This window comes from Mirounga angustirostris, unplaced genomic scaffold (genome assembly GCF_029215605.1).
Source record: "Mirounga angustirostris isolate CCGP_5_RB_7025 unplaced genomic scaffold, mMirAng1.0.hap1 SCAF_14, whole genome shotgun sequence".
Classification (NCBI taxonomy): domain Eukaryota; kingdom Metazoa; phylum Chordata; class Mammalia; order Carnivora; family Phocidae; genus Mirounga; species Mirounga angustirostris.
This window is the reverse complement of record NW_026991722.1, coordinates 10,129,047-10,153,559: the sequence shown is the minus strand read 5'-3', so window position 1 is coordinate 10,153,559 and position 24,513 is coordinate 10,129,047. Positions and strand designations below refer to the sequence as shown.

Sequence of the window (24,513 nt, the reverse complement as noted above, 5' to 3'; positions counted from 1 at the left end):
TTCTGGGCATGCCAAGAATGAGGTTCTGACTGTTCCTTGTCCAGCCATTCCTCAGAGTTTTATTGACATTATATAAAGAGCAGGCTTGCTAATGGCTCACTGTAAAAGTGTTGGATTTCCCAAGCTCATCATTCCTTATGTGTAATATAAATCTACTGCATTCATAGCATTTTTCTGTGCTTTTCTGCATAGCATTCGTGGGAATTGAGGAGTGATGGATCATGAGGAAATGACTCAAGATGAAACTCTTGGTGTTTGCTATGTCAAATTAATAAAATCCTTTGTTTCTGACCCAAAAGCATTTAGTCTTCTGCCAGTATCCACGATAGAATAACAAGCTAACCTGCAGACTACAAGCAAGAGTCTTAAATATTTTCCTTCCAAGAGTTTTCATTCAAATGAGGAGACACATAAGACTATTTCAGATAGTCACAAGCGTCCTATGCATAACAGAATAATATCATAGAATATTATCAGAAGGGCATCTCAGACACTGTATCATAGGAGGATCTTTTCTGAGAAATTTCTATTTAATTTCACAAGTGCCCTATGCATAACAGAATAATATCATAGAATATCATCAGAAGGGCATCTCAGACACTGTATCATAGGAGGATCTTTTCTGAGAAATTTCTATTTAATTTGATATTTAATGTTGAGAAAAAGTTCTCTAAGACATATTCTAGGGGAGGGGTGCCTGGGTGGCTCAGTCGTTAAGCGTCTGCCTTCGGCTCAGGTCATGATCCCAGGGTCCTGGGATCGAGCCCCACATCGGGCTCCCTGCTCCGCGGGAAGCCTGCTTCTCCCTCTCCCACTCCCCCTGCTTGTGTTCCCTCTCTCACTGTCTCTCTCTCTGTCCAATAAATAAAATCTTAAAAAAAAAAAAAAGACATATTCTAGGGGAATGTCATCAGAGGAAGAGGGAACAGCATGCATACCTTAAGGTAGGAAGAGTGATATGCTTGCAGAACAGGAAGAAAGATCACATGATCAGGGTGAACAAATAGGAGAGCAATATTATCCAATGTTTATTTTCAAGAGAGCACCTTACCTGCTATGCAGGAAATGAATTACTCTGGGCTTAGGAGGCAGCTATTTTGGAAGAATTGGTTGAAAGATCTTGCTTTGCTCTATAGTAGTTGCAGTTCAAACAGAAGAAATGTCTGGAATAAGATGTGTTTTGGTGGTAGAGCTAAGAGCGTTTATCGATGAACTGAATGTGCTGTGAAGAAAAGAGAGAAATTAATGATTAGTCTGGGATGATTAGCCTAAGTACCTGGTTGGATTTTTATGTAACTTACAAATGGGCAAGACTAGAGGAGCAACAAAAAAAAACGAATGAATAAACAAACAAAAAGCAGAATCAGACCCATAAATACAGAGAATATACTGATGGTTGCCAGAGGGGAAGGGGTGGAGGGGCTGGGCGATATGGGTGAAGGGGAGTGGGAGATAGTCTTCCAGTTATAGAATGAGTAAGTCAGGGCAGTCAAAGGCCCAGCATAAGGAATAGAGTTAACGATATGGTAGTAGTGTTGTATGGTGAGAGATGGTAGGTACATTTGTGGTAAGCACAGCATAATGTATAAACTTGTCAAATCACTATGTTGTACACCTGAAACTAGTGTAATGCTGTGTGTTAACTATAGTCAAATAAAAAGTAAATATAAATAAAGTAAAAACTTCACTAAAAAAAAAAAAAAATCTCTGACTTTATTTCCCCAACCAAACCTAGTGCTAAACTTCACAGGCATTCTGGAGCAAGTCTTTAAATCACTGGCACCTTCATCTCAACGTTAGAGTTAGACAATCAGAAGATTCATTGTTTATTTTATATGAAGGCACTAAGAAAAGAAGGGACAAACCATTGTAAAGGACCATTTTCCCAGAGAATATGGAAGAAATTTCCACACCATCGCTTTCCTTCTAACCAAGAATCCTGTGAAATAATGTATTGTTAGCTTTATTTCACTAACAGAGAAAAAGTTTCAGTCAAACAATGGCTGATGATTTGTACTTCGTTCTTCTTTATTCCAAAACCTCTCTGCTTTTCACTAAACCACTGTGTGTTTGCTGATTTGTATGGATGGTGCACAACAGTTTCATTGTGCAGAGTCCAGACGGAGACATAATTAATCACAACAATGGAAGCCTCTCTTTGCTTTTAAGTGTCATTTTACACTACATATATTTGTCCTCTTGGATTTTTTTTTCCTGCTTTCATATCATCTCAGGTCACATTATAAATGAGTAAGATGGATGGTGCAACAAAGCATATTATTTTGCCTCCATGCATTCAACATGTGGAGATTGAATTGGAGTTGAGTTTCTTCCCTCATCTAGGTATCTTTGATTCTTTGAAATTCATCGGGAAGCAGAAGACCCTCTTTGCCATCGTTTACAGTTCAAATATATGCTGAATAGATAAGGACACTGTTCAATGCACTTTTCAAGTTGCTCTTTCCGTGAATAAACCATGCTGTCCCTGGCACCCTTTAATCCTGTAAAACATGGCACACTGCCAGCTTCCTTCATCCTCTGTAAAGCCATGGTTCTATCTAGCCCTGTTCTTGCCTGTTCTCTGCATCATCCTTTGATGCTGAAAATGCTGCGAGTCATAGGTGACAACATTTTTATTACCAACACTAATGATTGACAACAGATGCTGTATGTGCTCAGATTTGTCATTAGAAAACCTTTACATTATCTAATGTAGCAGCACATGCCCAACTTGACTCCACTGAACCAACCAAAAAGTCTTTTAAGTGTCTTAATAAACACAGTTTTATTACACTGACAAATGCTTCCCTTAGATGCTGTGCTTCACTTATTATGGTAAATTATTGCATCACTGGTATTTTCCCTACAATAAGATCTGTGACTGGAAATGAGTATTCTGTAAGACTGTTGAATCACAGACCTGTACCTCTGAAACAAATAATACATTATATGTTTAAAAAAAAAGAAGATAGTAGGAAGAGAGAAATGAAGGCGGGGAAATCGGAGGGGAAGACGAACCATGAGAGACTATGGACTCTGCAAAACAAACTGAGGGTTTTAGAGGGGAGGGGGGCGGGGGATGGGTTAGCCTGGTGATGGGTATTAAAGAGGGCACGCTCTGCATGGAGCACTGGGTATTATACACAAACAGTGAATCATGGAACACTACATCAAAAACTAGTGATGTAATGTATGGTGATTAACATAATAAAATTTAAAAAAAGGAAATGAGTAGCATTTCTCCTTTTAGAATTATATGAATGGATTATGTTGGGAGCAGGTAAATAAAAATATTTAAAGCATTATGTGGCATTAGGGTAGTAGATAATTGTTTGGATGCTTACATCTTGGTTGGAATATTAAATGCTAGAGATACTGTGGGTCCACTAAATATAAATAAAAGAGCTGACTTCAGCTAACGACTCACTTTTGAGCATGGCTCTTTGACAGTTTTTATTGGTAATTGAAAAAAATGGCAATGCAATTTTATGACTGTGCTTGGAGGAGAGAGCCCAGTTCATAACAAGAAATCAGCCAGCAAAGCATTTTGCTAGGATCACCCCAAACCCCAAAGCAATAGGGCAATGCATTCTTGAAAGTTTCCTTTTTATTTATTTTTTAAACTTCACTGGAAAACATCACAGTTCACAGAAAACAAGATACTGAGAGCACATCCATAATCAATCATTTAATAAGTTCAAAAAAAAAAAAGGAATAAGGAAGGCACACACCAGTATTTAATCTAAATACTTTAAAAACACATGCAACATCAGGTTTCTATGAGAAAGAGAGAGAGACAGACGATAAGACCGAGAGAGAGAGAGGATTGCCTGATACAGGACAGGACAGTTGAATCATTTTTTTCCCCCCAAACACAGTTCAAACTGTATGATTATAGAGATTACTAGATTGGAAAAAAAAGAAGTTTAAGAGTAAGAAGAACAATACCGAGGAAAATATACATTTATTTTGCATGCAACCGACCACTCTGTTGTTCGTATTAATTTAATATTTGGGATGTTCCTTTGTGAACTTTTGTTTTAGACTTACGAGAGAAAGTTTTGCCTTTCTCAGGATTTGGCATAGCATTTTACAAATATCTAAGTGCTCTGAATATTTATTTACACATATCCTTGTTTCAGTATAAATTCCCTATGATATTTTAGAATGTGATTAAATGTACTTTTTCAGATTCACAGGAAGTTCACCAATATCAATGGCTGTTTCCTTCCACCTTACCACACTTTCTTTTTCTCCCAAAACCCTTTCACAACTTTTTTCTTTCCCCAAATCCTCCTCTCCCAATGGTTCATGCTTCTTTCTCTGGCCAAATAACCTTCACACCCTTCACCACCATTTACCTCAAACCATCCTCTTCCTTATATTTAAACCATTGTAAATTTTTATCTTCAAATATCTCTATGTGACAATTTTCCCATGTTTTGGTTAGCCATTTTTCCAAGCACTTATAACAATTTCATGGTCATTTGCTGTACTTCTATTTGTTTGCCCACTTTCTTCCACACAGTTCCAAAAAAAAAACCAAAATGTTGCCACAAACTTCAGGTTACTGTTACATCACCACCCCATTTCCAGATACCAATTTTTGGATAGGTTAGTTTTATCCTTTTAGCAAACCAAGTCAGAATTCTGTGGCTCTAAACACATTATTTATCACTCACGAATCTTTGGGTTGGCTGGTGTCAGATGATCTAAGAGCCCAGGTTGGAGGCTTTTCTTCAACCTGTGGGTTTATCTGGGCTTGTCTCTTCTTTGATACTCCAAGTAGGTCTAATCTGGGCTCAGACTGGGGCTCAGGGAGCATCTCTGACGTATGTTCTATGGCAAAGACAAAGACATTAAAAGACAAATGGAAACATACAAGAATTCTTAAAGTCTAGCATCTTGACTCACTTTCACCAAAAGCTACAGGTGACCATTGGGCACTTTGGACAACTCATGCCAAGGAACCAGCAGGTAGGAAGATGAAGCATCATTTAGGGAAGGTTAACTGATGTAGATCATTAATTAGATGTAAGGCTGCTGTTACACAGAGGAGGCAAGGAAAAATATGTTTGGTACATTTTGGTTCACTTGGATGTTCTTCATACACAGTTGCCCAACTTTGATGATAAAAGACAAAGTGCAATCATCTTGGCCTGGGAATGGCCTAGCATGAGGTTTAGGGTCACACCGCCAGTTAAGGCACTAAGACCAGAAGTGTTTGTAAAGGCTGTGGGGATTCTAGAATGGATAGTAGAGAATGGGTATGAGGAGAAATGCTAAGAACACATATGAGAATGTGAACAAAAAGGAGTTGTGGTAAATGCAATATGCTGTTCAAATCTTACTTGGGTTCCTGCACTTGTATTTTTAAGCTTACATTTCAATGGATTAACTTCTGTGCATTTTTCCCTTTGGAAGATTGTTTTTCTTTGGGAACTAAGTCCTGTAAATTTGCAGAGGATAAAGTTATAGAGATGATTGCATAGAATATACCTCAGACTATGATAACTTTTTTTTTTTATCAAAGATACCACAGCACAATATCTGCAATTGGGGCTGCATATTGGTTATGTTATAGAGTTATATGCACTGCCATCTTTGTGTATGTAGTGGTTTTGTTATTAATGTATTGGTGATATTGTTTAAGTATGAATTCAACACTTTGTTGGAATTTTATACAGTTTGTTTAATCAAATAGAAAATATTAATATATTTAACGTTTATTTAGTCTTATGATGGCTCAGGACCTGTACTGTTTTCTATGTATAATGTCATTCATTAGCAAATTTGTACAATGGATACCACGTCTGCTTCCCATAAGTCGTTAGAGACAGGCCTGATTTCTACCATTCCTTCTAGGTTGTTGTTTTTTTTTTTTAAAGATTTTATTTATTTATTTGACAGAGAGAGACATAGCGAGAGCAGGAACACAAGCAGGGGGAGTGGGAGAGGGAGAAGCAGGCTTCCCGCGGAGCAGGGAGCCCGATGTGGGGCTCGATCCCAGGACCCTGGGATCATGACCTGAGCCGAAGGCAGATGCTTAACGACTGAGCCACCCAGGCGTCCCCCTTCTAGGTTTTGATAGTGCCTTTTATTTACTATCTTAGTAGAAGGGGGAGAATTTTAGAGGATTCCATCTGGCAATAAGAGAGTATTTTCTCAATTAAAAATATTATGGTCTACAGGAAGATTTAATTGAAGTTGTCAAAACTTTAAATTCTGTAACAATAAAATAAATCTTTGAAGAGATTATGGTTTATTACTTTTCTTTAGTGCAGACAGATGCTATTTAATATTTTAAGTGGAATATTATTTTAAATACTTCTGAATATATTTTATAGATCTACAAATATAGTAAAATCAATGTGTCAGTTAATAATCAAATATGTCAAAGTTATTTGATTTAGTTTGCATCGTATCATTTGCATTCTCAATAGTTCCTAATTTCTGGATGATATAGTATCACTACAGATCATATACCTCTTCCTCAGTAAGATTTGCAACTTTTATTGGTATCAACTAAATAATTAGGAAGTAATAAAAGCTCTCAGAAAATACATTATTGGTTACAAAATCACTATAATTCAGGCACTGGCTTTAATTCCTTCCAAAACTACTTACCTTGATGAGTTTTCAAGGGCAGTCTTTGATAGAAAGATCTGAAGTTTAATTTATGCTCTTTAAAAATGATAAACTATCTTCCCTAATGACTGACTCTCTGACGACTAAGTTGGCACTTACATCTCTATACAAGTTTTCTTTTCTTTTCTTTGGTTTCTTTGCTTTTATTTTAGTTTTTTTTTTTTTTTTTTGGAAGCATTTCATCTTTATTACACAGCACTCTTGAAAATAATATACAAGTTTTTTTTTTTATCAACTTATCAGAGGCCTGTGCTTCTAAACGTGCATGTCCTTGAGAAACAGATTTTAAGCTCAAATTATTTATCACTCACCTCTTGCTGCATTTATATAAAAATAAAGAAAATAGAATATTACTTACCGATATATTACATGTTTGTTTAGCCTCTTGTGTCCCAGTCACTATGCTAAGTTTTTTCCACGTATTATGCTATGTACTAGCAAACCATGAGATAGATATGTTTTGTATCTGTTTCACAAATAAACGTACTGAGGCAAGTTAAGTAGAATATCCATGTCTCTAGATATAGGGAATGGCAAAGCTGGGCGTCAGACACAGGGCTGCATCATGCTAGAGTCAGTGTTTGAAAAACTACAACACTTAATTTCCCATTACAGCCCAGTTTGCTAGCTGCGATACAACCTGAATATTTGACCAGGGTTTTTTTGTTTGTTTGTTTGCTTTGTTTTTGTTGTTGTTGTTGTTTTTTGTTTTTCCCAGTGGTCGAACCAGTGTTGGTTCCTCTGTGCTCTTGTCTTTTTTATGTGGCTTGGACAAACATTGCATCCAGGTTCCAGTATTCTTTAGCCCCATGTATTGGTAATGATCAAATCTGTGAGTAAAAAATGCCAGCTCTAATTAATTAATTAATGCCAGCTCTAAATTAATACCTTTATTCATGAAATCACATGTGGTTGTGGCCTTGGAGGATTTCTGTGACAGTACAATATATATCCTATGCAGGCAAGTTTTAAAAATGTTGACTTTACTTGCTTTGCCCATCTGATGTATTGACATAGACTGGAGAGTAATAATGTCACTGCTGGATTCTGATTTGCGGTCTATTACTAGGCTGATTAAAAACAAAAGCATAGTCTCAAATTTTCTCTTCAGTGCTTTTTTTGTAAATTGCATAAATGATTTAAATGTACAATTTCACTTCTTTTTTGTTGTTTTAAATTTTAATTCTAGAATAGTTAACATAGAGTGCTATATTAGTTTCAGGTGTACATTATAGTGATTCAGCACTTCCATACATCACCCTGTGCTCGTCACAAGTGCCCTCCGTAATCCCCATCACCTGTTACATCCACCCCTCCGCCCACCTGTCTTCCCTCTGGTGACCATCAGTTTGTTCCCTCTATGGTTAAGAGTCTGTTTGTTGGTTTGCCTCTCTCTCTTTTTCTTTTCCTTTGCTTGTTGGTTTTCTTAAATTCCACATATGAGTAAAATCATACAGTATTTCATCAGTTCTTTCCTAATACAGTGTCCAGGATTTTTCACACACAACTACGTAATAAATTTCACTCAGAAATTTTCAGATGATTCACAAAATTTCATAACTGATATTAGAAATGATGAAATGTTGCTATTGAGTTTAGTTTGTTGTTGTTTCCTCAAGCTGAGTTTATTATTTCTTTTTCAGGCTGGGACCAGTTGCGCAAAGTCAATCAAAATTATTGAACTTAAGTCAGTAATACTTCTGCTTTAATGCAGACCAGTCTGCAGTGATCACCGTAATTCATACATTGAGTGATAAAAATTGACTGAGGCTAGCTATGATGGAATTTTTTTGACTTTCAAAAGTTAATCTTATTTAAAAAAAAAACAGCTATATTTTCTACCTTTTACTAAAAATTTGCAATCTTTCTGGGGCTCCTGGGTGGCTCAGTCGTTAAGTGTCTGCCTTCGGCTCGGGTCATGATCCCAGGGTCCTGGAATCGAGCCCTGCATCGGGCTCCCTGCTCGGCGGGAAGCCTGCTTCTCCCTCTCCCACTCCCCCTGTTTGTGTTCCTGCTCTCGCTTTCTCTCTATATATCAAATAAATAAATAAAATCTTTAGGGGCGCCTGGGTGGCTCAGTTGGTTAAGCAACTGCCTTCGGCTCAGGTCATGATCCTGGAGTCCCTGGATCGAGTCCCGCATAGGGCTCCCTGCTCGGCAGGGAGCCTGCTTCTCCCTCTGACCCTCCCCCCTCTCATGTACTCTTTCTCATTCTCACTCTCTCAAATAAATAAATAAAAATAAATAAATAAATAAATAAAATCTTTAAAAAATAAAATAAAATAAAAGTTAAAATATTCTGTGTGAATATTACTTAAGGAGGCAGGACTCCTTGGAGAAATGACTAATTCTGAGATATATACAGGATGACTCTGGAGATTCTTTATAGATACTTTATATCTTTATAATGTATATAAATGCATCTATGTGGATATACATGTGTGGGTATTCACACATACATTTCCTTGCCCTGACACCTGAGGGCCTGAATGAAGTGAAATTTCAGTGACAACTACCACATTTTGCTCTCAGATCTTGTTTTGTAACACCATTCTCCAATAAAAGGAAGGAGGTACTTAAAGAAATGGCTGATTCTAAGACATAACAGGGACATATACAAGATGGGCCTGCAGCAGTAAGAAAATGTTAAAAAAAAATTGATGGGGGGCACATGAGCCAACTAAAAGAGTTCTTAGTGGCAAATGCTGGAGTTATTTGACCAAAACAATGAGATTTTTAATAATTTTATTTATAATAGATTATAAATTTAAAAAAAATGAAAGTAAATATCCAGGAGTTCATACTGATAAGTATAAATGATTGAACACATAAATAATGAGGGATAATAGACAAATTTTCTCTGCCGAGGAACTCCAAAAAGTTTATATAAATGTTCTGCCCTCAAGGAGAGGTAGCACAACTCCCCGTTCCCTAAGGGTAGGCTGTGTATAGTGACTTCCTCCCAGAGAATAAGCAGGAAAAGGGGAAAAGAAAATGGTATCTTGGCCATGGAGAAACCTGACAAATCCTGCCTTAGCCAGGTGATCAAGGTCAACACCAATGGTCATAAATGACGTTGACAGCATGTACCACTGATATAATGTAGTGAAAACAGCATGCTGCCTTTACAGTATTCCTCTCTAAAACTGATAAGCCTAGTCTAACTATGGGGAAACATCAGACAATTCCTACCAGCAGGACATTCTACAAAAAACTTGACCATTTCTCCATCAGTCCAGGTTATCGCAAACAAGGGACGTCTGAGAAACAGGCCAAGAAGAGTCTAAAGATAGACATAACCACAGAATGTCATGTGGTACCTGGATGGGATTCTGGAACAGATAAAGGGTATTTTCCCCTTTTTTTCCCTACTTTTCTATGTTTTCGAATGTTCTGAGATAAATAAATATAGTTAGAAATGCTTTCTCATTAGGTGTATATTAATTTCACATTTCATGGAATTGTGTAGTATGACATGACATTCATATTAAGGAGAGAATTTCTGTAGCTTCACTTAGTCTTCTGAACACTGTCTCGGAAGCTGCTGTCACAATCTAAAGATTCAATATTTTGATGTCATATTTTAGGATAATCAATTCGTTGTTATCAAATATATTATGAACTTTTGCTATACTTCAAGTTTGCCAAGATTTTGTTTTTTTTTTTTTTTTTTGTAAGCAGGATAATTTCTCTTTCTTTGTATTTTTTCTCTAAAAAATGGAAGTTCTTACAGTATCATACAACTGATATAAATAATTGTTGGCAGAAAGGTCTAGGAAAATATTTGTCTTTAATTTACATGAAACAAGCCAGATTGTATTAAAAATATAATAATAAAACAGTATATCACTGTAGACCAAAGAGTCATTCTGTGTTTTTGGAAGTAATGGAACATTGTTAAGGGAAAAATTGGCCATATAAAGGTCCTCTTTAGGTTACACTAAACTATGTATTCAGTCTCTCCTAAATCATCTTAGGATATGCAAAATTTTAACTCCTTTAGGATCAGAATCTCTACCTATTTTGCTGTTGTAAATCTCATGGCTAGTGCAATACTTGATGCATGCACTCCAAGATTATTTGCTGAATGACCAATAGGAAATCAAAGAAAAAAATAGAATTTCCCAGTATAGATGGTAATAACATAAATATTGTATATATAATGTTTTATATTTCTCAAGTAACTTTCAACTTTCATCCTGTTTCAGAGAGATTCAGAAACGGTTATTCTTTTTTTTTTTTTTGTATGTTTTCTTACTAAGGCTTTATGAAGTGAAATGACTTATGAAATAGGTTGAAAGTGAACCTTTTAAGATTCTGGATTCTAAATCTAACTTTTCTTTCTCTATGCCAAAAGTTGGCAAACTATTTTTGTAGGACTCAGTGGTGACTTTAAAAAGATAAAATCCAAACAAACAGGGTTCTAGAGGGGAGGGGGGTGGGAGGATGGGTTAGCCTGGTGGTGGGTATTGAGGAGGGCACGTTCTGCATGGAGCACTGGATGTTGTGCACAAACAATGAATCATGGAACACTTCATCTAAAACTAATGATGTAATGTATGGGGATTAACATAAGAATAAAAAAAAAAGATAAAATCCAGTTGACACAGCAACTGTAGATTAACCCATGGATTTATTTTGACCTGGGCTTTTGCTCCTCTTGATCTGTATCTTCCACATTCTATCTGCTTTTCTTTCAGCTTGCAATATCTACTCCTCCAGTACAAGAAATTGATGTCCCGGTTCTGGGACTTGGTTACTTAACTCAAATGCTTTTTTTTTTTTTTTTTTTTTTTTTTTGCAATTCAGACAAACTCTTACTTGTTTATGATATTCTGACTTCTAGGCCCAGAGTTCCATTTACAATAGTTTTCACATTCCTGGATTGCTTCTGTATTGATGTCTTGGTGATTATCTCACTAATTTATTTCAGCATTTTATTCGATACACTTCTATTTTAGTACAGGTCACTACATTTTATTCGATTACACTTCTTTACCAGTTACTACAATAAATGTACTTTATTCATCCTTCACTTATTTTTGGAGGTAAGAATTATCTATGTACCATAAGTTGGCCATCTAAGGAAGCACCCAAACTTGAAATGGAATCTGCAGACTATGACATGAAGGAGATAATTCATAATTATGTAGCATGCTTTTCCTGAGATGCCATGGCTTTGTAGCATTTAAAGGCATTTAGAAATTCATACTAATTAAATCAATTTAGTGGTTCCTTTGCATAGTATAGCAGAAAACTCGTTAACTTGCTTTTATTCTCCGTAATGTATCTTTCACTGATTATATCATCAAAATTATATTCATTCTCACTTGGCTATCACTTGCTAATTCTAGGCTTGATCAAAAGCAGATCCATTCAGAAACTACAGCATAGTAAAAAAAAAAAATGATCTTTGTGTATAGTGACAAGATCTTACAAAATTTCCTCTAGTTTCAATGTACAATAAAACATACAATTGGATCTGTGTATGATTAAAAAGTTAAAGGACTATTATATAAAGGGACAGCATTTACGTATTGTAGATATCTATAACTTCAGCTGCTATGTGCCTTAAATACTTATTATAACTCTGGTTAGAATTTTAAAAATTGAGAATTCAGCCAACGCAACAGCATAATAAATTTGTCTCAGTGTGGAAATCAATTCTTAAATTAACAATTTAACAATTTCCCTGGCAACAGTAGCAGGTGCCAACAGATGCATTTAGCCACCAACAACCAGATGAAAACAAGCATTCTTCATTACAAACTTTGGCACATATGGTTTATTTTTAAAAATAGGATAATATATGCTCAGTGCCTCTGAATTGTTATGATAGCTGGATCTCAGGATATAGAAAATGGATATAGAAAAATGGAATCATTTTCCATAAACTTTTTCATATATTGTTAAGAAATACTTTAAAGTTGCTTTGGGAGGGGTACCTTTGGGAGAAGCAAAACAAACAAATAGTCTCATAACTAAAAACCCCAGAAAATATAATCACTGAGTAAGGCGATACTTTTAGGATCCTTTGTGAAAAGCACACGAGTGTTTATTTAATCTGCCCTCTTTGAAACAGGGTATGATATTCTTAAGGCTGTATAATCAATACTGTGATAGAAAAAATAAGAATCGTTGAACACTAATGATGTACTATATGTTTGGCTAATTGAACATAATAATAAAAAAAAAAGAAAAGGAAAAATAAGCTTTCACTTTGAACAATTAATGAAATCTCTGAGCCCCTTGTGGAATCCACAACATAAGAGTTAAAATATAAGACTAGGTTTCTTGTTTCGTTTTTTCACAGTATTGGATTGATTACAATGCATCTTTATTCTTCTGGTCTACAGACTTATTCAGTTTCCATTTCTTTACAGATATTTCTTTTACCATATATTTGGTTTAGTTTAATAATTCTATATTTTTCTAAGTAGTATATCTGCTTTGAAATCTTCTTACATTTATCTCATATTTTCTTGATGTTTCAAAACTACTTTAGCTATTTTTTCCTAGATTATCATACTCTGTTTTAGCTCCCCTCCCCCAATTTTGAAACTCTTTTTCTGTGATATTTTCAACTAATTTCATTTCAGATTATTTCTCCTTTATCTGAAATTCAAATTTGAACTGAAGATAATCCTGATCCTGGTCACCTGAAGGATAGCCTTTTTTTTTTTTTCCTTTATGACTCAAGGAATAATAATAAAAAAAAAACAAACAAAACAAAAACCTAGGCTTGCTTCATAAACTTTAAAATACACTGACACTGCTTAGATCACAGGTGTCTCTAAGAATGATCAAAGTAGTTTTATATTTTTATTCCTTTTCTCATAGTTCTCCTTGAAGAAGTTAATCATGGTTTTGCTCCATGTAAATAGAACCAGTTAGGTGGACTAATTGCATCCTATCAGTCATCCTTTCTTTTCTTTCTGTTTTCTGGGGTAGCACACATCACTTACATACTCAGTCATCCTTTCTAAGTTTTCAATTTGCTTCAGGTTTAAAAATCAGTCATTTTAGAATTTTGTTTTCCCAGACCTTTTAAAAATATATATAGTGTCTTTATTTGAGTATCTTTCATACATATATTGAATCTAAAGTAGAGTTAATGGACATTTAAAAGACATTGTGGAAGGTTTTATAAATTACATGCATTTAAAAACACACATGACATGCACACATGCATTTCAAAACTGCAGCTTTCAAACTACAAAACCTAACTGGTTATGCCTTTGAGGAGAGCATGATTCAATTTTTTGTGTGTGAAAATTTTTTTGCATATGACACTATATTATTAAATGTTTGTGAATTATCATACCATATATAATTTTCACTATGTGAAATATATTTTCATAAAAATATGCAATATATATAGTTACTTTTGTAATGAATTGAACAGTGTTAGTTCCATACTAACAACTTGGATAGTTGAAACCTGTCTTCTGGTAACAGAAAAACGTATTATATCAAAATTTAAAATATGTTAAGCTAGTAAGTAATTTTTCCATAGACTGAAATTTTACATTTCAGCTACAAACTATCCCAACCGTGGCTGTGATTGAAGTATCTTGTCACTTAATGCATGTATGACTTCATTTGTGCATGCATCAACCTTATGGTTGCAATATTTTTCAGAAAATACAGTATGCCTGCAGCCAGATAAGGAAATCATAAATACTAAGACTCAAATATTACTGAAAACATGATTTTATACCATAAGACTTAATTTAAATCTACAGACAAAGCAAAAGTTGTTTTTGTTAAAACACACATGAGCATATATATTTTAAAAGTTTTTATGAGAAAGAAAATGTTGATAGATGTTTTTATTGTTGTTACTGTATTGTAATCAGTGTATTATCAGCATTATGTGTAATGCATATTTCTAATTGAAAATGTAAGAAATTAACCAAAACTCTGAACTTTATTTTTAAACTTTCTTTAACTTTGAAGCATACTTCCATTATTCCAATGAGGATAGATTCATATTAACATTCTAGCCCATTTTAGTCCTTGTAATGAGCTTAAAATAGCTGCCAGCTTGCAGTGCTGGAATTAATGATAATTAAATGTAACACAAAATGTATTTCCATATTTTGTATTGCTCAGATGATTTCATCAGATGTAGTATGATTCTTTTTAGAGATGACTACTGCTATTTAATCTCTTTTTCAATTTTAATTTGAATTTCATATTGTTCCTGACTGTTTAATGAATATTTTGGGAGATGGCCATAGTGTTGTTAATTATACTGGAGAATGAGTATAATTAATTCTTTTGGACCCAAAGTCAGCTAGTTAATCGATTTCTGATGAAACTGGAGATTAAACACAGATAGTTCACCTCTTCCTTCATTCATTTTAATTCTTCTCTCTTCAATTCAATCAGATTACTTTGGGAAGTCATTGCTGGCAAATCAATTTGTGGAGCTGTTTTGGACATTATCCAGATGTTAATAGGTGGGTGATCTTTTCCATCAAGGTAAAATTAAGAATTTTTAGTTTCAGTTATTGAGAAGTAAAAGCCACCATTATAACTGATAATTCATATTTAAGTAATTTATAATTGTCTATTAACAATTGGCTCATGCAATCATACATACAAAAAGTTGTTCACATGGCACTCCCAATAACCCTAAAATAGAAAAGAGGCAAAGGTTTACCATATTCCCAAGTACATTTCCTACTATGTAGTATTTCCAGTAATCGAGTTAGTAACTCATGGGGACAAAATTGATTTCTTAAACAATTCAGTGCTCTTACTATGGTTTGAATAACACAATAACATGTATGGCAATAATTTTCAATGCTATATGTGAGGACATATTATTTTTCTACTATTAAATGCCTTTAAAATTAAAAAAAAAAAGAAAATGAGACATAGTAAACTGACACCATTCCTACAGTCAAGGAATAAATCTTTAAGGATCTTCACATTTTTCATATTATTAGAGATAACTTTTAAATGTATTTTGTGAAATGCATATATGAAATATTTTAATAGAGATATCCTCAAATAGTATTTATTATAGGCACTAAGTTTGATGAATTATTACAAAATCAAATCAGTTTACTTAAGTTTGTTTCAGTAAAAGTTAAGATTCTCACTAATATAGGCATACCACATTTTATTGTGATTTGCTTCATTGTGCTTTGCAGACAAATTGAAAGTTTGTGGCAACCTTACATAGAGCAAGTCTATCAGGACCATTTTTCCAACAGCATTTGTTCATTTTCTGTCTCTTCTCACATTTTAGTAATTCACAATATTTCAAGCTTTTTCATTATTAATTGTTTGGTGATCTGTGGTTAGTGGTCTTTGATGTTATTATTGTAACTGTTTTGGGGCACCACGAACTGCACCAATATAAGATGGTGAACTTAGTCAATAAATGTGGTGTGTGTTCTGACCAGCCATTCTTCTGTCTCTCTACCTCTCCCTGGGTCTTCCTATTCTCTGAGACACAAAGATTAAAATTAGGCCAAACAATAACCCTTCAGTGGCCTTTAAGTGTTCAAGTGAAATGAAGAGTACACATGTCTCACTTTAAATCCGAAGCTAGAAATGATTCAGCTTAGTGAGGAAGGCATGTCAAAAGCTGGGATAGGCAGAAGCTGGCCTCTTGTGCCACACTGTTAAAAAGTTGTAAACACAAAGGAAAAATTCTTGAAGGAAATTAAAGTGCTGCTCCAGTGAAACACAAATGATAATAAAAGCAAAACAGCCTTACTGATTCGATGGAGAAAGTTTTAGTGTCTGGATAGAAGGTCAAACCAGCCACAACATTCCCCTAACCCAAAGCCTAATCTAGAGCAAGGCTCTAGGTCTTCACTGTATGAAGGCTGAGAGGTGGGGAAGCTGCAGAAGAAAAGTTTGAAACTAGCAGAGGTTAGTTCATAAGGTTTAAGGAAGTAAGTCACCTCTATAACATAAAAGTACAAAGTGAAGCAGTAAGTTTTGATGTAGAAGCTGGAGTAAGTTATCCAGAACACCTATCTAAGATAATGAGTGAAAGTGGCTACACTAAACAACATATTTTCAGGGTAGATGAAACAGGCTTATATTGGAAGAAGAAGCCATTTAAGACTTTCATAGCTAGAGAGGAGAAGTCAATGCCTGTCTTCAAAACTTTAAAGGACAGGTTGACCCTTTTATAGAGGCTCATGGAACTGGTGACTTTCAGTTGAAGCTAATGCTCATTTACCATTTTGAAAATCCTTGGGCCCTTCAGAATTATGTTAATTCTACTCTGACTGTGCTCTGGAAATGGAAGAGCAAAGGGGATAACTACACATCTGCTTACAATATGGTTTACCACATATTTTAAGCCTGCTGTTGAGACTTACTGCTTGGGGAAAAAAAAAAAAATTCTTTCAAAATATTACTGCTCATTGACAATGTACCTGGTCACCCAAGTGCTCTGATAGAAATGTACAATGAGATTAATGTTGTTTTCATGTCTGCTAACACATCCGTTCTGCAATCTATGGTCCAAGAGGTAATTTTGACTTTCAGGTCTTATGATTTAAGAAGTATACTTGTAAGCCTATAGTTGACATGGATATTGATTCCTCTGATGCCTCTTCGAAATGTAAATTGAAAGCCTTCTGGAAAGGATCCACCATTCTAGATGCCATTAAGAACGTTCATGCGGGGGTGCCTGGGTGGCTCAGTCGTTAAGCATATGCCTTTGGCTCAGGTCATGATCCCAGGGTCCTGGGATCAAGCCCCACATCTGGCTCCCTGCTCGGCGGGAAGCCTGCTTCTCCCTCTCCCACTCCCCCTGCTTGTGTTCCCTCTCTCTCTGTGTCTCTCTCTGTCAAATAAATAAAATCTTAAAAAAAAAAAAAAAAGAACGTTCATGCGAAGAGATCAAAATATCAACATTAACAGAAGTTTGGAAAAAGCTGATTCCAACCTTCATGAGGACTTTGAGGGGTTCAAGACTTCAATGAAGGAAGTAAATGCAAGTATCTTAGAAGTAGCTACAGAATTAGAATAATAAGTGGAGCGTAAAGATGTGACTTGAATTGCTATAATCTCAGGATAAAACTTGAATGAATGAGTTGCTTCACAGGGAAAGAAAGTGGTTTCTTGAGAAGGAATCTACTCCTGGGGAGGATGGTGTGAAGATTGATGAAATGACAGCAAAGGATTTAGGATATTATATAAATTTAGTAAAGTGGAGGTGGGGTTTGAGAGGATTCACACCAGTTTTGAAAGAAGTTCTACTGTGGGTAAAATGCTATCAGACAGAATCACATGCTGCAGAGAAATTATTTGTGAAAGGAAGAGTCAATCTTATGTGGCAAACTTTATTGTCTTATTTTAAGAAATTGTTACAGCCACTCCAGCCTTCATCAACCACCACACTGATCAAACAACAGCCATCAAATTGAGGCAATACCTTCCACCAGCAAAAAGATTATGACTTGCTGAAAGCTCAGATGGTGGTTAGCATGTTTTGGCAATAAAGTATTTTTAATTAAGGTATGTACATTGTAAAGACATAATGCTATTGCACACTAACTAGACCACAGTATAGTGTAAGCATAACTTTTATATGTATTGGGAAACCAAAAAATTCATCTGACTCTCTTCATTGTGATATTTACTTTATTGCAGTGGTCTAGGACTGAACCTACAATATCTCTGAGGTATGCCTGTATATTTCACATACATTAGAAATTAGGGGCGCCTGGGTGGCTCAGTTGGTTAAGCGACTGCCTTCGGCTCAGGTCATGATCCTGGAGTCCCTGGATCGAGTCCCGCATCAGGCTCCCTGCTCAGCAGGTAGTCTGCTTCTCCCTCTGACCCTCCCCCCTCTCATGTGCTCTCTCTCTCATTCTCTCTCTCTCAAATAAAAAAAAAATCTTAAAAAAAAAAAGAAATTAGATTCTTGTGACTACTTCTAATAGCTTTCCACTTCTGCACTGTTCCATGGAATTCTGGGAAAACCCCAATAACCTCATAATCTAACATTGATTGTGCAAATGCAATCTCTTATACTCTGACAACTGAACTTGTAATTGTGTTACTAGACTTTACTGATGAAGATACCCTATTGGCGAGGTAACACATAGTTTTTAAGAATCTTTCTAATTATGTATAGATAGACCATTGGATATTGTTTCTTCTGAATCGAATGATTGTAGTTTGAATTTACACAGCACATGATACCAGGCAAGGAGGTTGTTTCATTATCATAAGAAAGTAAACTAGGGTGCCTGGGTGGCTCAGTTGGTTAAGCGACTGCCTTCGGCTCAGGTCATGATCCTGGAATCCCAGGATCGAGTCCCGGATCGGGCTCCCTGCTCAGCAGGGAGTCTGCTTCTCCCTCTGACCCTCCCCCCTCTCATGTGCTCTCTCTCTCTCTCTCTCTCTTATTCTCTCTCTCTCAAATAAATAAATAAAATCTTTAAAAAAAATAAGAAAGTGAACTATATTCTAGACATCAGTGAATTTGAAGAGGAGTCAAACCATGTGATGTGAATTTCATTACTTAAGTATGTGTTTTAAAGGCAAAATGACATTAAGTTCCTCCTTGTAATGAAGAAGTTTTAAGTGGTATTTGATTTGCATAAGCATAATAACATGGCTTAATATGCAAATCTTATCTCTAAATATATATGTATTTTCAACTAACGTAGTCCATGGTCTCCATGCTTTTTTATGTGCATGTTATAATATGATTAAAATACTTGTGATTATATTTCTTGCATACTTTCTTCAAGTGATTATGCTTGGGTCTTCTGAGATAGTTTATATTAGCATATTAATTCATTTTACATGACTTAGAAGCCTTCACAAACCTCCAAATAACATACCATTTTACCCATTCATTAAGCTTGCACTTGTCAATGCATGGCACTGGTTTTGCCTGGGATCTGTTATCACACATAGATCATATTTCTGAGAAACTTTTCAAAATTTTTACTTCTCTTGCCAAATATAGAAGGAAGACAAAAAGTCTTTCTAGTAATTCTAAAAGCAGAGACAGGAAGTTTACCCAGGAAAATTCCAATGAGTTACTGAAATATGAGTTTGATGAGATCTGATAATTATAATAGCCAAAGTGAAAACAAAATGACTGGTAAGGCTACAAGCCAATTCATCTAAGGGCAACAGTTATGATCAATGAAAATTAATAAAATGTAAGGTGATTGACTTTAGTATCACTAAGAACTCCTTTTGACCAAAAGGCTTCCTTTTTGCTGGACTTTTAGGGTTAGTCTTTTCCTGTCAGGTTACCTGTCAGTTGGAGAATTACAGTGTCTTTGCCTGTGAACTACAAGACTTTTCCCCAGAGCTACCATTCTCAGGGTATAAGAATATAGGGCGGCTGAAAATAAACAATGGTACCTGAAGCTTCTGCTTAGATAAGATAAATGTGACATTTGTTCACATCCCATTGACCCTGAAGTTTCCCTGGATGTGGGGAACAATCTATTATATTCTCAAACAAAAGGGGGGGGTGAGTCATGGAGAACAATTACTGTCACCCACAGTGCTCCTCTTAATATCTCTGCTTGATAGATGGGGAAGGAGAAGTAATATATGCTTAGCAGGCACACATCATTCCTAATGAACTTAAGCAATACCACATCTCCAGGACATGGTGGAGCCTAGATTTGAACCCAGGAAGTTTGACTCAAAAGCCCTTAATTGTAACCACTACATGCTTCTGTTGGTGAGAAACTAACTTTCTAGTCTGCCTGACTTCAGAGTCTGTACTCTTTGGATTCTACAGATAGTTTTGCATAAAATCTATCATTATAAGATGTTACCCAGCAGACCAACATCAAAATCATGTACATTCCAATCTGTCTATTCAGCTTGATGTTCTGCCACTTTTCACAACCCTCAAACCACTTGTATTTTTAAAGAAACAGTATATTCTGATATGAATATTCTTTCCATACTCCTTGTATAACCTTTCCATCCAGTTCCTTGAAATAGTATTTTTTATTTATTTAACTTTAATAAGTTAACATATAGTGCATTATTGGTTTCAGAGGTAGAGTTTAGTGATTCATCAGTTGCATATAACACCCAGTGCTCATTATACCAAGTGCCCTCCTTAATGCTCATCACCCAGTTACCCCATCCCCCCCCACCTCTCCTCCAGCAACCCTCAGTTTGTTTGCTAGAGTTGAGTCTCTTATAGTTCATCTCCTTCTCTGATTTTGTCTGATTTTATTCTTCCCTCTCTTCCCCTATGATCCTGTCTTGTTTCTTAACTGCCACTTGATTGTCTTTCTCTGATTGACTTATTTCATTTAGAATAATACCCCCTAGTTCCATCCACATCATTGCAAATGGTTAGATTTCAATTTTTTGATGGCTGAGTAATATTCCATTGTGTGTGTATATATATACATATATATATATATATATATATATATATATATATATTACATCTTCTTTATCCATCCACCTGTCAAAGGACATCTGTGACTTACCATATTTTGGGTTTTGTGGACATTGCTACAATAAACATCGGGGTGCAGGTACCCCTTTGGATCACTATGTTTTTATGCTTGTAGTAAATACCTAGTAGTACAATTGTGGAGTCATAGGGTAGCTCTATTTTCAACTTTTTGAGGAACCTCCATACTGTTTTCCAGAGTGGCTGCACCAGCTTGCATTCCCACCAACAGTGTAGGAGGGTTCCCCTTTCTTTGCATCCTCGCCAACATCTGTCATTTCCTGACTTGTTAAATTTAGCCATTCTGACTGGTGTGAAGTGATACCTCATTGTGGTTTTGATTTGTATTTCCCTGATGCCAAGTGATGTTGAGCATTTTTCCAAGTGTCTGTTGGCCATTTGTATATCTTCTTTGGGGAAATATCTGTTTGTGTCTTCTGCCCATTTCAAGACTGGATTATTTGTTTTGTGGGTGTTGATTTTGATAAGTTCTTTATAGATTTTGAATACTAGCCCTTTATCTGGTAAGACACTTGCAAATATCTCCTTCCATGTTATAGGTTGTCTTTTGGTTTTGTCATCTGTTTCCTTTGCTGTGCAAAAGCTTTTTATCTTAATAAAGTCCCAATAGTTCATTTTGCCTTCATTTCCCTTGCCTTTAGAGAGGTGTGTAGCAAGAAGTTGCTGCAGCTGAGGTCAAAGAGGTTTCTGACTGTCCAATTTTCCCAACACCACTTGTTGAAGAGACTGTCTTTTCCATTGTATATTCTTTCCTGCTTTGTCAAAGATTAGTTGGCCATAGAGTTGAGTGTCCATTTCTGGGTTTTCTCTTCCATTCCATTGATCTGTGTATCTATTTTTGTGCTAGTACCATACTCTCTGGATGATTACAGCGTTGTAATATAGTTTGTAGTCTGGAATTGTGATGCCACCAGCTTTGGTTTTTTCTTTCAACATTCCTTTGGCTATTCAGGATCTTTTCTGGTTCCATACAAATTTTAGGATTGTTTGTTCTAGCTCTGTGAAAAATGTTGATGGTATTTTGATAGGGATTGCATCGAATGTGTAGACTGCTTTGGGTAGCATAGGCATTTTAACAATATTTGAAGAAGAAATAGTACTTGTTTTTAAGTGTCTTCTCTGAGTCATTTCTTCTATGAAACCTTCTGAGACCACTACAAATTGACAAAATCCCTTCTTCCTCTGTGATCCTGGAGTAATTTAAAAATATCATAAAATATTTAATATTGTATTGTAATAGTTGGTTATAAAAGCAGTTAGTTTAGGATTCAGTGATTTTTTTTTCTTTTTTTAAGATTATTTATTTATTTGAGAGACAGAGTAAGAGTAAGTGGGAGGAGGGGCAGAGGAAGAGAGAGAATCCTCAAGCAGACTCCCTGCTAAGCCCGAAGCCCCACTCAGGACTCAATCCCAATTCCTGAGATCATGACCTGAGCTGAAACCAAGAGTTAGCCACTTAACCAACTGAGCCACCCAGGTGCCCCAATATTCCATGAATTTCTTAAGGTAGTGAGACTATTTTTTGTTTTGTTTTGTTTTGTTTATCTTAATCCCCACTCACCTAACACATTGCTGATCAAATAGTTGGAATTAATTTTATATTTGTTGAATGAATGAGCTTACCTTAGAATACCGTATATAAGAAGATGAGTTTACTATCTCATAAATACATGCACTACTGGCTCAATGAATCTATATTTATTTACTGTTTACTCTGTGAAAAAATTAAGTGAGATTTCACTGTCTGTCTTGGCAAAAGCAATACTCTGGAATCCCATCAAGGTTGCATCTTTGTATAGGGTATCTGTTTTCTAACATGGTTGGAGTCATTAACCTGACTTCCAATAAATTCTGGTAGAGATGACTATGTTATGCATAATGAAAACTGCTTCCATTCATTCAGACTGCTTTTACAGCTAACTGCAGTGGTTCTCTGGTAAGCATAATAAGGACATAGTGATTTTAATTGAGGACATTACTAAGATTTATTGATCCGCATGTGCTAATGTTAGAATTTAAAGGTTAAGAAGCCACAATATTGACACAAAAATATCAGTATAGTGGATTTTCTATGAGGCATAGGGTATTTTAAAAAGACAGCCCTGATTACCCAAAATTTCCAAGTATAGTTACCATGAATTGTCCTCCTCCTACTGTTATAAAAATATCAGTCTCATTTCATGTTGAGATTGGAAACAATAGGATATTGCTATGAGTGGAATCAGACTTCTTTTGAACACATCAAGGAAGAACATTATTAATTTTATTATTGATGTTTTAAAACCACCCACCAATTGATTGTAGTCAATATTCAATACAAGTAACATATTCAAGTACACAGGTACCATGAGCCATGTTCATCCTTGTTTGTGTTGGTTAGTGCTGCTAAATGGCTAAACTCACTTTATTCCCGTTCTATTTTCAAAACAAATGGATTTGAGCTTTTATTTTATTAAAAAAAAAATCAAGGATGACATGTGTTTAAGGATATTAAATATATTCTTCTTTTATGAATAAAGTAATAAATAATTTGTATAAATTATGTGTGCATTATAAGTATTGCTATTTATGAAGAAATCAGAGGTATACAGGATATAAAATTTTCATTTTTTGTTTTATTTCAAGATTCTTCCTCTTGCTTTACTTTTCTCCCCACCCTCCTTAAGTGGAAATCTTCACAACTCCTAGCACAAGCATTGAGTTCCCTTAAACTTTTGTTTCCTGCTTTCTACTCTCAAATCCTTAATTTTGGACATTGCATCACACAGCAACATAAAATCACAGAATTAAAGCATTATTTCAGCAGGTAATTGTTCTTATGTTTTGCTTGAAAAACACAAATGAATAACATTGCTGTAAAAAATGCATCTAGTCCTTAATGAGAGATGTGACCAGTCATCTCATTTATATATATTTAACTTCATTGGAGAAATATTTATTTGGGATCAATATGTATCAGGCACTTTAAAAAAGAAACAGTCATTATCCTTAAGTAATTGACAGTCCAGTATAAAAAATTAAATGATTATAATACCCTTAGTATTGTACATATTTCTAGTATGACTGAAAACATTTCTATATGACTGAAAGGCAAATTAAGAGATTTTATGATGTCTTCTTAATGTAACTCAGACTTGGAAGTCAGAAATTAGATAGAATATAATTCAAGGATCACTTCAGTCAACAAACACTTATTTATTATCTGTCCTGTGCCAAACTCCTTGGTATGTATGGGGAATAGATATTTGAATAAAGCATCCTTCAAATGCTTACATCTATTAGAGAGACATATTCATGAACAGATATTTTCCATTGCATGCAGTGAGTTTTTATTAGCACTTGGCATTTAGTTCTAAAGAAACAGAGCAGGCCGACATTCAGCCACACCTGCACAAGGTGTCTTGGAGGAA

General features: G+C 35.3%; 1 long non-coding RNA gene across 1 annotated transcript in view; it reads left to right on the top strand.

The window, feature by feature from the left end:
- LOC135362592 (uncharacterized) overlaps positions 1-24,513 on the top strand; it is a 454,250-nt gene that overhangs the window by 172,413 nt on the left and 257,324 nt on the right. The window contains exon 2 of the long non-coding RNA XR_010407473.1: positions 15,043-15,113. This is a non-coding gene — a long non-coding RNA (uncharacterized LOC135362592). The remainder of the gene's footprint in view (positions 1-15,042; positions 15,114-24,513) is intronic.